The sequence below is a fragment of the Onychomys torridus genome, chromosome 7 (genome assembly GCF_903995425.1).
Source record: "Onychomys torridus chromosome 7, mOncTor1.1, whole genome shotgun sequence".
Taxonomy (NCBI): Eukaryota; Metazoa; Chordata; class Mammalia; order Rodentia; family Cricetidae; genus Onychomys; species Onychomys torridus.
This window is the reverse complement of record NC_050449.1, coordinates 68,964,383-68,981,760: the sequence shown is the minus strand read 5'-3', so window position 1 is coordinate 68,981,760 and position 17,378 is coordinate 68,964,383. Positions and strand designations below refer to the sequence as shown.

General features: G+C 44.7%; 1 protein-coding gene across 4 annotated transcripts in view; it reads left to right on the top strand.

Moving 5' to 3' along the window:
* The first annotated feature begins 9,539 nt into the window (after positions 1-9,539).
* The window catches only part of Tmod3 (tropomodulin 3), a 60,458-nt gene continuing 52,619 nt past the window's right edge, over positions 9,540-17,378 (top strand). For 2 of the 4 annotated variants that reach the window (XR_004945483.1, XM_036194087.1), the window contains exon 1: positions 9,540-9,706. The gene's annotated coding sequence lies outside the window, so the exon portion shown is untranslated. Of the gene's footprint in view, positions 9,707-9,789; positions 9,926-14,931; positions 15,001-17,378 lie in introns of those variants that run through there. The other 2 variants (XM_036194088.1, XM_036194089.1) reach the window with 2 other exon arrangements.

The window sequence follows — 17,378 nt, the reverse complement described above, 5'->3', positions numbered from 1 at the left end:
CACTTATGGATGATAACCCTAACTACTACTCCTTTCTTTCTTTCTTTTCTTTTCTTTTTTCTTTTTTTTTTTTTTTTTTTTTTTTTTTTTGGTTTTTTGAGACAGGGTTTCTCTGTGTAGCTTTGTGCCTTTCCTGGAACTCACTTGGAGACCAGGCTGGCCTCGAACTCACAGAGATCCTCCTGGCTCTGCCTCCCAAGTGCTGGGATTAAAGGCGTGTGCCACCACCGCCCGGCTTTTTTTTTTTTTTTTTTTTTAAGATTTATTTATTTATTATGTATAAAGTGTTCTGCCTACATGCATGCTTGCAGGCCAGAAGAGGGCATCAGATCTCATTATGGATGGTTGTGAGCCACCATGTGGTTGCTGGGAATTAAACTCAGGACCTTTGGAAGAACAGCCAGTGCTCTTAACCTCTGAGCCATCTCTCCAGCCCTACTCTTTTCTTTAAAAGAAAAAAAAAATGTGTGAGCATTTTGTCTGCTCATAGGTATCCATGGAGGGCAGAAGAAATCATCAGGTCCTCTGCAGCTGGAGTTACAGGCAGCCATGAGCAACCTGATGTGAATATTGAGAACTGAGTTTGGTTCCTCTGCAAGGGTATTGCCCCCTCTTAAAAGATGAGCCGTCTATTCGACCAACAACTTTGACCTCTAACCTAAGTAAATATCCACGGATCTTAATGCTGACACAACTCCCCATGCTAACAAGGTCAAAAGTGGAAGTAGAGCCCTGAGTGGTGGGACACACATGTAGTCTCAGCACTAGGAAGGCAGAGGCAAAAGGATGGTTTCAAGTTCAAGGCCACATTGATCAATATAGCAAGTTCCAGGTCAGCCAGCACTACATAATGAGACCTTGTCTTTTAAAAAAAAACAGAGAGGGAGCTGTAGAGATAAGTCAAAGGTTATGAGCACTGGCTGTTCTTCCAGAGGACTGGGGTTCAGTTCCCAGCACCCACATGGTAGCTTACAGTCAATTATCTGTAACACCAATTCCAAGAGATCTGACACCTTCTTACTGACTTCTGCAGGGACCAGGCATGCACGTGGTGTACAGACATACAAATAGGCAAAACACTGGTATATATAAAATAATCAAATAAAACTGGGCTGGAAAGACAGCTCAATGATTAAGACTGCTTACTGCAGAGGACCCAGGTTTGGTTCCCAGCACCCACACGGCAGCTTACAACAGCCTTTAACTCTAATGCCAGGGGATCCAATGCCCTCTTCTGGACTCTGCATGTTCCTGTATGCATATGGCACATAAATTCATTCAGTCACACACACACACACACATAAATAAATCTGTTCTTGAAAGTTAAAAAGGACCAAAAGAGTCTCTTTTTTTTCCTTTCTTTTCCTCTTTCATTCACTTGTTCTGTTTTGTTTTGCTTTCTTGAGACAAGGTCCTATGTGGCCCAGGCTTCCTCAGGCCTCCTCAAACTCACTATGTAGTCAAGGCTGGCCTTCAACTCCTGGTTCTCCTGCCTTTCCCTACCAAGTGTTCCAACACATCTGGCTTTATTATTATTATTATTATTATTATTATTATTATTATTATTACTTTAAATATAATAGTTTTTAAAATTTTTATTTGTTTTCATTTTATGTGCATTGGTGTTTTGCCTGCATGTCTGTCTGTCTGTGTAAGAGTGTTGAGTCTCCTAGAACTGACATTAGAGAATAGTGAGCTGCCATGTGGCTGCTGGAAATTGAACCCAGGTCCTCTGGAAGAGCAAACAGTGGTCTTAAGCACTGAGCCATCTCTCCAACCCCGGCTCTTTGTTTCTTTAAAAACATGTTCATTTTGTTGGTACTGCTCATTCCCTATGCAGAGAGGCCTTCCCCGATAGCTCCAAGAAATGCATCTGAGCAAGACGGAGCAGACTCAGGAGCTGCTCACACCCATCCTCTTACTGACTGGGCTCCTGCCCACTGCCCTATGCTGGACCTGTGTTTCCTTGCTGTTTTCTAGACACTAGCTTTTTGATTTGGCAGTGAACTCTTAATTGACTCCTTGACTTGGAGATATCTTATGGCTGGACTCTGTTAAGGAATGCCCCCTCCTTTATGAACTGTTTGATAGTTCAGCTTTTTACTAGGTCTAAAAGAAGTGGTAGCCCATACCCTGTCTTCATTCTTTGGCTACCAACCTAGAAACCTTGTTGTGGGAGTTCACCGTTTAGCAAATGACATTTGGGATGACTAGCCCTATGGGCGTGGTTTTCTCTGGAAAGCTCTCTCTCTCTTGGGTAGTCAGAGCAGGAGCAAGCGGTGGAGAAGCATGGTTTGCGGTTGGTCCTCATCACCCTTGGGCAGAAGGGCAAGACAGCAGTAGGTGGATCACAGTGGTGTCTACTTGGTTCTTTGTTTGTTTGTTTTTGTTTCGTTTTGTTTTGTTTTGAGACAGGGTTTCTCTGTAGCTTTGGAGCCTGTCCTGGACTAGCTCTGTAGACCAGGCTGGCCTCGAACTCAGAGATCCCCCTGCCTCTGCCTCCCGAGTGCTGGGCTTACAGGCATGCGCCACCACTGCCCAGCTTACTTCATTCTGTACTCATGATTGTGTTATTCTCATTGCACCCCTTAATAAATTATTGACCAGACTTTTGTGGGTTATCACTTCAAACCTATTATTTTGCATGCTAATAAAAAGAGAAACACCATAGACCAGATGCCATGCTTATGCCCAGGGCCTTGGTGAGGACCAGATGAATAGGCAATTGAGTAACGTTGGGCTAGGCAATAGACGATGGAGAAAAAGCACACAGGTCCTTGGCTTGACAAATATGAAGGCAGGAAGAGGATTCTACAAATTTTAGACTCCTGGATTTATCAGTCCTGAGCAAATTTTAGAAAACTGTAGTATCCAATATAATAATGGCTTGTAAGCATATGGAAGTAAAGCACAGATCTATCTCTAAGAGCTAGCCTGGGATTTATTGGGCATAAATGATAGGAAAGCTTGAGAGTAAGGTCCAGAGAACATGCTAGGCTGGTACGGTTGCTCATGTCTATAACCTCAGCACTTTGAAGGAGAGGAAGGGAGATCAGGAGATCAAGACCAGGCTTGGCTACATAATGAATTCAAGGCAAGTATTGAGGCAGGAGGATTGCCTTGTGTTTGGGACTAGCCTGGTCTATATTATGAGTTTCCAGGTCAGCAAGAGCTACATAGCAAGTTTATGTCTCAAGAAAACAAAAACAGGGACTAGGAAAATGGCTTAAGGAGAAAAGGGCTTGCTGCAGAGAGTCTGCATGCATCTGGCCCCTTGGCAGCGCATAAAATCCAGACATGACTGGATTATGTATCTGCAAACCCTACACTGGCTGTGGTTCCTGAGGCACACTGGCTAGCCAGTCTAAATGAAAACAGCAAGTTCCAGATTCAGTGGGAGACTATATCTCAAAAAATAAGAGGGAGAGTAATAGAGGAAAACACTGGGTGTCAACCTCGGGCCTCCACATATTCATGAACACACTTGTACATGCACATCCCAGTGCACACACACCACACATAGAGAGGGGCGGGGCTATCATTAGCATGTATAATCTTGGTAGCTGAGTTAACTAAAAGTTTACTGTGGGGGTTGGGGATTTAGCTCAGTGGTAGAGTGCTTGCCTAGCAAGCACAAGGCCCTGGGTTCGGCCCTCAGCTCAAAAAAAATAAAATAAAATAAAATAAACTTACTGTAATAGTCCCTGCCTGCCAGCAAGCTATTTCTGTTGTAAGTGGTCTTAGACAAAGAGTTGTAGTATTTAGCAAACCAATCTGTACCTTGGCCTTGGCTCCACCTCCCACCCCACCCCCATCTCTTGAATCTCCTTTTCAGGATGATTTCTGCTACACTTGAACCTTTGCATGCCAGTGTTTACATCTTCACAAAGTTATCCTTTTTCTTCCTTGCCTTTCCCTTTACCCTTCTTCCCCGCCCCCCACCCCCCACTTCCTGTCTTTTCTGAGACAGGATCTCAATTGGTCCAGGCTGGCCTCAAACTCCCTGAGTAACTGAGAATGACCTTGTGTTCCTGATCTTCCCACCTCTAGCTCCCTCCAGTTTGGGGTCCACAGGCATGCAACCTCTACAGCCGCCTAGAGAATGGCATTGGTTCTTGGTCCTCGGGCATTTGCAGAATTAGCCAAGCCAGGAGAGGGCAGGGATATAGGAAAAGTTAACTTCAGCAGACGGTGCTGGAGGAGTAGAAGTAATGGCGTTTGAGTGGATGGTGACACCTGAGGAGTCACTTAGCAAGTAGACACAGGGTGGTGGGGAGGGGCATTTCAGGGCACAGAGTTTCCGGGGAACCTTTCCATACACTTGTGAATACCAGCCGTGGTGCTTGTCTCCTCCTCTGCCTTCTTCCTGCCTTCTTCTACCTTAACCAACACCGAGGCCTCAGAATGAAGTCCTTTCCTTTTTTAGTCTATAATTCCTAGTTTTCTCAACCGTCTTGCAAATTATGTTCTTAAAAGGTGCTTAAGTATTTGAGGGCAGCTCTTTCCTACAGGAATCTTTTGATAAGGAACAAATTGCCGCTGGTATTAATTTGCTTATGATGACTCAGTGTGACACGGGCTTTATGAGCTGCTCTGGCTGGAGGCATAAAGATAACACTAATGAGAGCTTACCATGCACTGAGTGGAATTGGAGTGCCATCTCATGCATCGCTTTCACTCTGACCAAGCCTGAAAGCTAGTAAGAACCATACCCTGCCCTTATTCATGTGTGTGTGTGTGTATGTGTGAGTTGGCGGGGGTAGGGGGGGGATGGGGGGGGGGGTGTTAATGCATGTATGTGGAAGCCAAGGGACAACCTTGGGTAACCGGGTGCCATCTCTAAAAAAAAGAAAGAAAGAAAAAAAGAAAGAAGGAAAGAAAGAAAGAAGGAAGGAAGGAAGGAAGGAAGGAAGGAAGGAAGGAAGGAAGAAAGAAAGAAAGAAAAGAAAAAGATGTATTTATGTGTATGTATGTGTGCCTGAGTGTGTATGTACATCACATGTGTGCAAGTGCCTCTGGAAACCAGAAGAGGGCACTGAGTCCTCTGGAAGAACATCAAGTGTTCTTAACCCCTGAACCACTTCTTCAGCCCTCCATTTCCATTGATGCCTGCCCTGGAGTTCACTGAGCAGCCTAGGCTGACTGTCCAGGGAGCACCAAGGCTGATAACCTGAGTTAAATCCCTGAAATGCTGGATGGAGAGAACCAGCTTATTTTCTCAGGCCAGAATAAACCAGGATACTAATGTGAATATGGGACTGTCAAAAAGCCAGATGTGTGTGTGGTGCATGCTGGTAATTCCAGGATCTGGGAAGCACAAGAAGAAGGATAAAGAGTTCGAGGCCAGCCTCAGCTCCATAATGAATTTGAGGCCAGCCTGAGCTACATGAGACCTTCTTTCAAAAAATGACACACAAAAAGGGCTAGAGAGGTGGTTTCAACAGCTAAGAGCATGGACTACTCTTGCAGAGCCTGGGTCCAGTTCCCAGCACCCACACTTGGCTGGTCCCAAGTGCCCATAACTCCAGTTCTAGGGGACCCAACATCCTCTTCTGGCCTTCATGAGGTACCTGCACACACATGGTACACATAAACACATGCAGACGCACATACATATACATCAATAGTAAATCAGGTTTTGTTTGGGGGGTTGTTGTTGTTTTTAATATCACACAAACAAACTGTCAAAGAATCCAAATTATTTACTCATTCAAAACCCTGTCGCTTCTGGAACATCTTGGAGAAGTTTCTTCATATTCTTTGAGCCTGGCAACAGGTTATCATAGTTTAAAGGATTTGATGAGCACTAGGAGACATGTCAGTCTAATCAGCAGTTAGAACATACTAGGATTTGAGTGCGTTTATGCTTCATTTCTGGATTTACAACCAGTTGTGCGATATTTCTACACTGTATGAAAATGTATTGCTGTGACTGGTGTAATAAAAAACTGAATGTATAGGAAGGTATAGGCGAGACTTCTTGACAGAGAGAACTCTGGAAAGAAGAAAGGCAGAGTTGCCAGCCAGATGTGGAGGAAACAGAATGGGCAGTAGGGAAGTGAGGTATCAAACCTCATGGGAAAAAATAGATTTAAAAATTTATAAGAACTAGTTAGAAACAAGCCTAAGTCTGGTGGAGCTTTTAGAATTAATAATAAATCTCCATGTCATTATTTGCAGGCTGGCAGTCTCAATGAGAAAGTTTTTAGGATTCTGCCACCACTCCAGCTGCATGCCCGCACATGCGCAGTTCAGGAGCTAAGCAAGGGGACTTGTATCTTTTGTCATCAGTGTGTGCTGGTGATTACATGTGTGCTGCGTGGTCACACAATCTGTGCATGTGTGGCGTAGCTCTATAAGCCCACCTGGGCATGTTCACAGGAATCCATAAAAAGCCTGACACAGACTCCCCTCCTCTCTCTGCTCTGTTCTCTCTCTCTCTCTCTCTCTCTCTCTCTCTCTCTCTCTCTACCTCTGCTCTTTGCATATGCTTGTTCCCCAAGCCTGGTTCTTTTGTTACTCCCCACCCTGCCCCTCCTAATAATGCTCTGATACTGGGTTTTGTCGTGGCTTGTGACTCATGACCTTTCCACCTGGTAACCAGCACTGCTTACCATTTTCAAAAACAACAAAAGTACTATTATAATCAGTAACTGGCCATTTTACTTTATGCAAATTAACTTTCTCAATTCTTTGTTTTTATTTTCATGTTGAAAACTTGAGGATATTAATTTCCTCCTTGTAGAGTTGTTTCAAAGTTCAATGAGATATTACAAATACTGACACAATTCTTGTTATGTATTAGATATTCAATACATATTAATTGAACCTGAGTACTGTAGGAAATTTCTTTCAGAAACCAGCTCCTGGATATTTTAATTTACAGGAGATTTCCCTTAGCCAGGTACAGTGGTACAGGCCTGAAATCCTGGTACAAAAGATTGCTTTAGGGGTTGGGGATTTAGCTCAGTGGTAGAGCACTTGCCTAGCAAGCGCAAGGCCCTAGGTTCAGTCCTCAGCTCTGGGAAAAAAAAAAAAAACAAACCCACAAAAGATTGCTTTAAGTTTGGGCCAGCCTGGTCTAATCGCAAGTTTCAGGGCAGCCAGATTACATGACAAGACCTTGTCTCAGATGAACAAACTAGTGAATAAAAGAAAGAGAGGGAAAGAGGAAGGAGGGAGGGAAGAAAGGAGGGAGAGAGAGAGAGGTTTTCCAAATCATCAGTGATGTTCAGTGGTTGGCAGTTGCACAAAATTCCGGGGTGTTTACTTAACCAAGGGTACTCCACGCCCTGAGAGGAAGAAGCAGATACCAGGAGAAGGTTAACCATTGGGTGACTCCCTATTCTGGGTGTAGCTGGAATGTACCTCAAGCATGCACTCCAGTCCTCTTTTGGGCTGCAAGTTTTTTCTTTCTTTTTTTTTTTTTTTTTGGTTTGGTTTTTCAAGACAGGGTTCCTCTATGTGGCCTTGGCTGTCCTGGAACTCTCTCTGTAGACCAGGCTGGGCTCAAACTCGTAGAGATCGACCTGCCTCTACCTCCCAAGTGCTGGGATTAAAGGTGTGCGTCACCACTGCCTGCCTTCGGGCTGCATTATCAAGACAGAACATTATTCCTGTCCCTGCTGTCACGCTCCTTAGAGAGCTTCTTCTCGAAGCCCTGCGCAAGAGACAGCTATCACACAGGACATCGTCAGAAGTCCTCTGAGGTGTTTCCGCTTTCTTCACCTTCCCCTCCCCAAACTATCTACTTTATCTCCCCCACTGCCATTTCCTCTCACTCAAATTAGCCCAATCTACTGCCTGATGTAGACCATGAAGTTGGAATGGCAGGATGGATGGAGCAGAAACTGACCGGGACGAAGAGACAATTGCTATCTACCAGGCAGTTAGAAACTGCGTGTGTTGAAAAGCCCTGACTCCTCACTTGGGCCCATAAGAGAACTAAAAGCAGGACAGAGCCTAGCATCTCGGCTTTCATTTGGAGTCTGCCTTTCTATTTGGGGTTGCCTAGTTACCTCTGTGTGTAGGCATGTTCATCATTCAAGGAATGCCTATCTAAAAACCCATGATATCTCATGCCCCTACAAGGATAAAAGCATAAAAATAAAGTAAATGAGGCTTTTTTTTTTTCAATTACTCCCCTATAGCTGGTCTTTCTTTAGATTGCCAGCTCCCAAATAATGGCATGGAGACTTCTTATTGATATGAAAGCTTGGCTTTAGCTTAGCCTTGTTACCAACTAGCTCTTATAACTTATATTAACCCATTTATATTAATCTACATTTTGCCACATGGCTCATTACTTCTCCTCCATACTGTATGTCTGACTTCCTCCTGTGTCTCATTGGCAAATTCCCGGACTCTCAGATCCTGGCCCCCCCTTATCTATCTGCCTAGAAGTCCTGCCTATCCTCTTCTGCCTAGTTATTGTCTGTTCAGCTCTTTATTAAACCAATCAGGTGTCTTGGTAGAGACACAGCTTCACAGTGTACAAAAAGACTATCCCACAACATTCCCCAAAAGTACCTAACATCACCCTGGATTCCATGAACATCAGAGCATCCCTGGTCAGAACACCAGATGAGGGTATCCCATCCTTAGGGAGGCTGCACCCTGGAACATCTTCTGAGAATAATATTGTCCCCTCCGGCAAAAGGGACTCTTTGGACCACCCTGCAGAACCAGACTGAAACAGTAACCCGCCAGGACACATCGTGACTAGGACTGCTCAATTATACATACTTCTTGCTCCCTGCCCCAGTTCTTCCTCTGCTTAAACCTACAGCTCACGTGGGCTGGTTGGCCCCTTTATCTGTCCCTTTCCTGAGTATGTGCATTAAGGAAATCTATTTCTGCTTTTCAGCTTTACTCTTCTCTTTGTGTTAGGGGCACCACCTCCTGGGGTGACTTATGATCTTTTCTGCCCTGAGCCGGTTAAAAAACAAAAACAAAACACAAAACTCATTTAGCCCAGACTGGCCTTGAACTCAGTATGTAGCTGGCTGAATGGCTGAAGATAAGCTTAAACGTCTGACTCCCCTCCTGCCTCAAGTGCTGAGTTTCTAGGCATGCATCGTCACACCCAATTTATGCACTGCTTTGGATCAAAATCTAGGGCATTGTGTGTGGTTGGGTAAACGCTCTACAAACTGAGCTACATCCCCAGTCCCTTAGCATTTATCTGTCTTCCACGACAAGTTTTAAAAAGCTGAGACCATTCTCTCACATTAGTAACCAAGGGTATTAATATGGCAAGCCTTGCTATGTATTATAGGTCTTTTTACAAAAGGCCCGCCAGGCAAGAAGGAAACCTATTACCAAAAAAGCTTTTAGACAGTCTTTAGATTCCAGAGGGTCGCGAGCAGGTATGTCCAGGATCAGAGAGCATTTTTCTCAACCTACTCCTGGTAACTGAAGCCGGTTGTAAAACCCTTTCCATTGTAAAGAACCAGGTCCGTGTGGAGCCGCGCCCTTCTCCCTCGAACTACAACTCCCAGCATGCAGCCCGCCCCATGAGTACGCACGCGCAGCGGAGGGGAAGAGGGAACCAGCAGCACAGACAGCGCGGTCGGGTTTTGGGGGCGCCGCTGGGCGGGAGGATCCGGCAACTCCCTGAAGTTGCGGCACGGCGGGGCGTGGGCGCAGAGAAGGGCCATTTAAACCTTGCGGGCTGTGCAGAGGGTTGGCGGCCGGACGCCAGCAGGTGAGTTCAGCACCGTGCTTTCCAGGAAGTCCGTCGGCGGGCGCGGCAGCGGCTCGCTCCGGCCTGGGCGACTGAGGAGGGAGCGGCTGTGCTTCCCGCCGCCCGGTTGCGGCGCCTTCCCCAAGGGCCTCGCTGGGGAGCGGAGGGTGCCGGGCCGTCCCGGGACGGCGAGGTGTGCTGGGGTCGCCCGCGGCCAGGCACGCAGGCACCGGGCTGTCGGTGAGTCACTGGAGGCCGGCCGGCTGGAGTTCGGGACCGGCCAGCTAGGGTTCGGGGCCCGTCACCTAGTGTTCGAGACCGGCCTCCTCGAGTTCGGGACGGTCTACCTGGGTTTGGGACTCACTGATGCTCTGGAACCGGCGTGGGCTGGGAAGTCGTCTGGGAAGTGCCTCGCCCCGCAGCCCCTATACCCCAGCTATCTTCTTGGCTGTTGGTGGAGGGGGAACCCACAGAACTTGGGACACACCCTTCTCGTGATTGAAATCTGGCCGTCTTACATTGGCCGTTTTGATCTCTCTGCCCTGCTCTGTCTTAGAATAAATTGCTGGCTCCCGTGCAGCACAGCTGGGGCCGGCTGTGAAGCTGATGTGGGTTTGTTTGGAGGACGTGACTGGGTCGTTATAGTTGTGCTTACAGAAGTTGGTGTGTTTCCTCCGCAAGCCTGCGTTCTGATTACACACAGAAATGGGAGCCGGCCTCGGTTGGTTTTTACTTTCCTTTTCTTCTCGCCTCTTTCCCTCTCTTTTCTGTTTTCTCGACTTCTCATTAGTGTTTAAGAACCTCCTTGACCCTTTTTCGAATCCCCCTGCCCCTGTTCCTGATTCTAGTCCCCCTCCCCCTTGTCTTCTTTCATGTTTAGCTAAGAATCGAATTTCCCACTTGCCCTCTGCTTCTCTTAAAACCCACAGTCATCTATTTGGTAATGAACAGGGCAGTAAAGCTTATCCCAGGAGGTCATACTTAAACAGGAAATGAGCCTGCGGAGATCTGTTAGCTATGTGCAGTCGTCTTTGGTTTCTGACATTTTTGTGCAGCTCCTTCTTTTTCTGAGAATCCTTCAGAATAGTTTTCTTGGCAGATTAAATTGATTAATCAGTTGACCTGCCAGTATTTTAGAAAAATAGCTTCGCTCAGACTCCTTTGTATTGGTTGTCTCTTCCTAGAGTCCTGTGACACATTTTACCCACACACATACATCCCTTTTTTGGTATTTTGAGTCAGTCTCTCTATGTAGCCCAGGCTGGCCTTTAGCTCATTCTTTTCCTGCCCCAGCTTCCCAGTACTGGAGTTACAGATGGAGCCCGTCAAGTCTAGCTACCGCTAAATGTCTTTTAAGAGCCCACAGTTAGGGCCTGGAAAGATGGCTCAGAGGTTAAGACATGTTGAACTTCCAAAGGACCTGGGTTTAATCCCCAGCACCCCCACATCACAGCCTTCAACCATCTTCTAACTCCAGTTAAGGACATCTGTTACCCTCTTCTGGTCTCCACAAGCACTGTACACATGGTGCACATACAGACAAGCTGGCATTCACATACACATAAATAGAACTCTTAAAAAGAGCCCACAGTTACAGTTAGAATCCCATCTCTGGCTCTACAGTGTGCATTCCGTTGTATTTCAGATCCTAGAACATCCTTGCCTTACATCTCCCAACATTTCCAGTTTTCCTTAGAATGAGGTTGATGGTGGCTAGGTAACCCCATGATTATCCTAGCCTTCTATGGTGTGTGTGTGTGTGTGTGTGTGTGTGTGTGTGTGTGTGTGTGTGTGTGTGTTCTTTATTTTTCTTAGAAAAGCACGGATGCGCGCAGTTGGGTCAATGCATGTGGAAGCCTGGAAGTTAATGTCATGCCTTCCTGGGTCACATCTGCTGAACCATATCCCTAGCCCCTCCTTCAATAATTCTTAAAAAAAAAATTAATCCACTTGGGAAACCTTGGCTAAATATATATCATTCCACCCCTGTGCTAGGCAAGAACAAACAAAAGTGAGTTCTTGAGGCTGTTACTGCCCGATAGCTGAATTTTCCTTCATCTGTGTGGTAGACATGAAGCCATGTTTTGCCTGACAATAAATACTTATAGGTCAGGCTGGTGATGCAGTTCAATAATTAAATGCTTGCCTAGCAAGTGTAAGGACCTAGGTTTGATCCGAGCACCACAAAAGACAAAAGCCAATTGTCAGCTCCCAGCTCCTGGCTTATTTAAACAACAGGTCGGTACAACAGAAAGGACCTAAGGGCCTACATCCTGTAGGGGCAGTACTCTTCGCATTAGTGTGCATAAATCACCAAACCCGGTCATTTTGAAGTGAAGTCTGGAATTTGCTTATCTGAAAGTTGGTAGAGATCATACCTTGAAAACTAAGATGGGAAGATAATTCTGAAAATATTTTAAAGTGCTTATGATGATTCTTTGAAGACAGGTGCTGATAATTGTGATATATATATATATATATATATATATATATATATATATATAGGACTTGTCTAATTTTCAATTAAAAAAAATTGTTTCTGACAGCGTCTCACACAGCCTAGGCAGGCCTCCAATTTACAGTGTAGCCAAAGCTAGCCTTGAACTCCTGATCTTTAGCCTCCACACCCCGAGAGCTGGAATTACAGGTGGGTGCCACCATGCCCGCTTCTCCTTCCTTTTCCTCTCTGCTCTTAGTTTCCTTCCTCTTTTCTTCCGTTGTTTGCATCCCCGTCTTCGGTGATGACTGATTCCGCAAGGATGTATTTTACTGTCCTAGACACCGTCTCGGGTTCCCGATGTGTGTAAGGTAGGATTCCTGTTTGGAAACTTACTTTCTTTGGAATTTTGCCAGTGTGCTGGCGTAGAGCACTTGTGGGTGCTCTTTGTAGGGAATAAGAACATGTGGTGGTGGTGTGGCCGATCTTCTCCAGTTGTACAGCTGGGGAACAAATAAAGTCAGTCTGTGTCCATGTCCTAGTCATCTGTTCCCCCAGACCACCCCTTTCGGTCATGTTGGAGCGTATGTGGCATATCTACACAGAGTACAGTGTAATTTTGTCTGTTTTATGGAACTTAAGATGATCTGAACACAGGAAAATCACTGAGATCTAAGGACTGTTATCAGCAGGGGTGTGTCTGCAGGTGTAAATGTATAACTGGGATAGAGATCAGCAGAAGGAGGGCAAGATGAAAGAGGTGGAGGTCGTGGGAGGAAATGGCTTTCATAGTGTTCCGTGTCAGTCTGTACTCTGCATTCCTGCTTAGGCTTGAATCGTTAACTTCCTGCCTTTCTTCCAGAGTGCTAGCATGTGCCACCTCTGAGGAGTTTTTGTTTTGTTTTGTTTTGTTTGTGATGGGTTTTGCTTTGTAGCCCAGTCTGACCTGGAACTCACAACGAACAGATTATTTGCTCCCTCACAGCAGCCTTTTGCACTCAGCCTAAGTGCTGGGGTTACAAATGTGAGCTCCACACCTAGCTCGGTTTTCCTGATTAGAAGAGTCCAGGAGGGCATTATTGTGTAGGTTATAATGGTAGCTAAAGCAGTGTGTCAGCTACTGGTCATTGACCTACCTTGTTGACATTGAGTTACATGTGCTCTTCATGGTTTTATGTCAAATCCTTTAAAACCATATTGAAGAAAAACTGTAGAAAACAAATATTATTTAATTGTGATGGTCCATTAGCCTGTTAGATACTAAAATTGTAGAGTCCAATTCTGTTTGTTAATTATTAAAAACGTAAAATCTGAGTATACATTCTTATATCTGTCTGAATCCATTAGAGTGTGTGTGTATATATGTATATATACTCACATAGATGTGTATTTGTGTGGAAGCCAGGTGCCTTTTGGGGGGTTAGGGTGTCTCTATATATAGCCCAGGCTGGCCTCAAAGTCACATAGATCATCCTGCCTCTGACTCTGGAGTGCTGGGATTAAAGGTATGCACCACCATGCCAGGCTCTACTTTATTTTAAGTATGTATGTATGTATGTGTGTGTGTGTTATGTATGTATTTATTTATTTATTTATTTTGAGGCAGGGTTTTTCACTGAACTTGGAGCTCCTTGAGCTCAAGTCAGTGAGGCTGACTAATCAATCACTGAGCCCCAGGGATCTTCCTGTCCCCTCCTCCCCAACTCTGGGATTACAAGCACACACTGCCTGACTTTTATATGGGTACTTGGGATCAAACTCTGGTCTTCATGTTTGCGAGTTTTTTATAGCTGAGTCATCTCCACAGACCTCTGTCAGTTTGTTTTGTTTTGATGCTTAATGGTAATGAAGGAATAGAGTTCTAATAATCCAAAGTAGTAAATAGTTGGAAGTGCATGCATTATAGTGCTCTGAATTTCTTTTGGAACAAAATCATTAGCCTGTATCTTGAAAGTAAAACTTGTACATTTACTTATTTAGTCTGTGTATAGGCACCCATATGCCATGATGCATGTGTGGAAGTCACAGGACTTCCTTCTCTCCAACATGAGGATGCTGGGAATTTAACTCAGTCATCAAGCTTAGTGGTAAGCACCTTTACGTGCTGAGCCATCTTGGTGGTTCCATCTTTAACCTATATCTTGAAGTGGAGTGTTGCTCTTCTTTATGATTAGTGTTCCTTACACCCTGACCAAGAAATTTAGACTTACGTTTAAGGTAGTAGAGATACTCTGGTTTCTTTACAGGGTCTCATGTACTCCAGGCTGGCCTAAGACTCATGATGTTGAAAGAATGACCTTAAACTTCTCAAGTCTTCCTGCCTCTACCTTGCAGGTGCTGGAATTACAGCCATAGACCACAGCCATAGCGGGATACGCTGCTTTCTTGTAGAGGCTTTCTTGTTCTGGGGTTTTCACGTTGTTCTATCTATGATCCATCTTAAATATTTTAGTGTTGCGAGTGGAATAGGTTTGCTTTTTTGTTGAGTTTTAAGATGGAGTGTCACTCACCAGCCCAGGCTGGCCTGAAATTCATAGTATAGCCCAGGCAATCCTCCTGCTTCTGCTTCCCAAATGCTAGGATTGCAGGCATGCCTGGTTAGGTTTACTTTCTGTTCATTCATACCTTCACATTTCTCTCTCATTATTATACAATAATTTTATTGAAGCCAGGCACGGTGGTGCATACTTGTAATCTTAGCACTTGAGATACTTAGGCAAGAGGATCTTGAGTTCAAGGCCAGCTGGGGCTATATATAGAAATCCAATCTCAAACCACTTTGTTGAAATATCATTTGTATACCATACAGGTTACCCATTTAAAAGTAATCTCAAGGAGGAAAAGAGAGAATAATCCCAGCATTACAATCCAGCACTTGGTAAGTGGAATTCATAGCCAGACTGGGCTAAATGAGATTGTCTCAGAGCAGATGTAACAGAACAATAAGTATGTGGTTGTAAAAAATCAGTGGATTTTAGTATATTCTCAAGAGTTGAGCAGCCCGTACCGAAATCCATTTTAGAACATTTTTCTCATGCCAGAGAGAAACCCCTTACCCACTGGCAGTCACTGAGTCTCTGGATACTTCGTATAAATCAAATCATATAACATGCTCTTGTGACTGGCTTCTTTCAGTTGTACTCGTTAGTGGTGTTGTTTTTACAGGTCACTGTATAGTTCAGGCTTGGCCTGCAACTTACTATGTAACCTAGACTCTAATTGTGACAGGAGCATCTCAGCCCTTGAAGTGCTGGTATTATAGGGTTGGCCACCATGTATGGCAGAAACCTTTGTTCCATATTTTTCCTTTTAAAATTTCATTTATTTTGTATGTGTCTGTGATATGCATTGTGGGTAGTAGCCATGTGCCATCATGGTACATGTATGGATGTCAAAGGAGAGTCCACAGTTACATCCCTCTACCTTGTGGGTCCCAGGAATTGAACTTGAATCATAGGGCTTGGTAGCAAGTACCCTGATCTCACTAAGCCATCTTGCTGGCTTGTTTGTTTTGAAACAGGGTCTCATTTTAGCCTAAGTAGCTGAAAGTGGCCTTGAACTTTGGATCCTCTTGCCTTCCCCTCCCAAGTGGTTAGAGACATATATATACCACCTTTTTTATGTGGTGATAGGGATCAAACCCGGGGTTGTGTGTGGGCACTCTACCAGCTGTACCACATCCCCAGTTCAACCCTTGTGCTCCTGAGAGAATTGCTAAGGTACTTAGTAAGGTTCCTCCATGGGTGTGGCCTCTTTTGACCTGTAAAGATATACACTCCCTAGGGTATGTATGCCCAAATACCTACACCACTCCCTAGAGAAGGAACACAAACACACAAAGACAAACTTACAAACTAAGGTAACTGGCAGGACCCCTTTGCAGATAAACAGTTTCATATCTGGACTTTCATATTTCAACTTGTATCATTGTAAATACATTCAAGAGAACACATCTCCTGAAGAGTATGTAAGAAAAATGGATGAAAGATAAACCAGGAGAAATGAAGGCCGAGTGAATAAGAGTGCTAATGACACCAAGGCCAGGTGACTTTTTTTTTTCCGAGACAGGTTTTCTCTTGTGTAGCTTTGCACCTTTCCTGGAACTCACTTGGTAGCCCAGGCTGGCCTCGAATTCACAGAGATCCACCTGGCTCTGCCTCCCGAGTGCTGGGATTAAAGGCGTGTGCCACCACTGCCCAGCTCAGGTGACCTTTTGAATTTCTAGATGGGATCTTTCATGTATCTCTGCCTGCCTGGAACTCACTACACAAACCAAGGTAGCCTTGAATTCACAGCATCCTCTCTCTGTCTCCTGCTGAGATATAGGCATGGTCCATCATGTCTAGCTGCAGGTTAAAGCTACTTGGAGTATGTTGGAGTAGTGGAGCGCCTGTAATCCAGGCACCAGGGAGTCTGAGGCAGGAAGATCACAAATTCAGGGGTAGCCAGGACTCCAAAAAATAAAAACCACTGTTTCAAAGTAAGTGTGTGTGTGTGTGTGTGTGTGTGTGTGTGTGTGTGTGTGTTCCTGATTTTTAAAATCTTCCTGGAACTTTTAGGGTTTTTGTTTGTTTGTTTGTTTGTTTGTTTTACCAGTAGTAAATGTTTGGCAAGTATGTATTATTTAATATGTACATAAACTTGTAAATAAAACTGTTTTAGTCCTTAGCTTACTGAATATGAAGTTTATTCAGCAGGATTCTATTACTAATAGTTACACACTCTATTACTAGTAATTACACACGCTGGATTCCTGTATGTAAAATTATAACTAACAATATATTTTGCATTTTTGGCTGTTTTGTTACAATAAACGAGGAGTTATTAAGGAATATTCCCTTTGGTATGCATACCAGCAAAGGGGAGATTGCCCTTCAAATACGCATGTGCAAGTCAGGCTCAAATTAAATGGATGTGTCATTCAGTCAACCCTTACCTCGGGCAAAGGTAGCAAGATTTCATACAACTTGAGGGTGTGATTTTTCTTCTTGGTGGGCTCTGAGTGATTGTTAGGGTTAATCCCTGACTTCCACCTCTCACCTCCAGCAGACACCCATGGGAGAATTCTTGGATGTAGTTTGTTCTCCTGACTGCATTCAGCCTCTACTTCCCCCTTGCTGCAGAAGACTCCTTGCTCATTGTAGGCACTCCCCCACCCTCAAGTCTAAACCTTGGGTCTGGCCACCGTCTTCTGAGTAGGACACTAGGGAACTGTCTTCAAAGAAGTGTTGTTTGAGCTGGTCTCTGAAGAATATA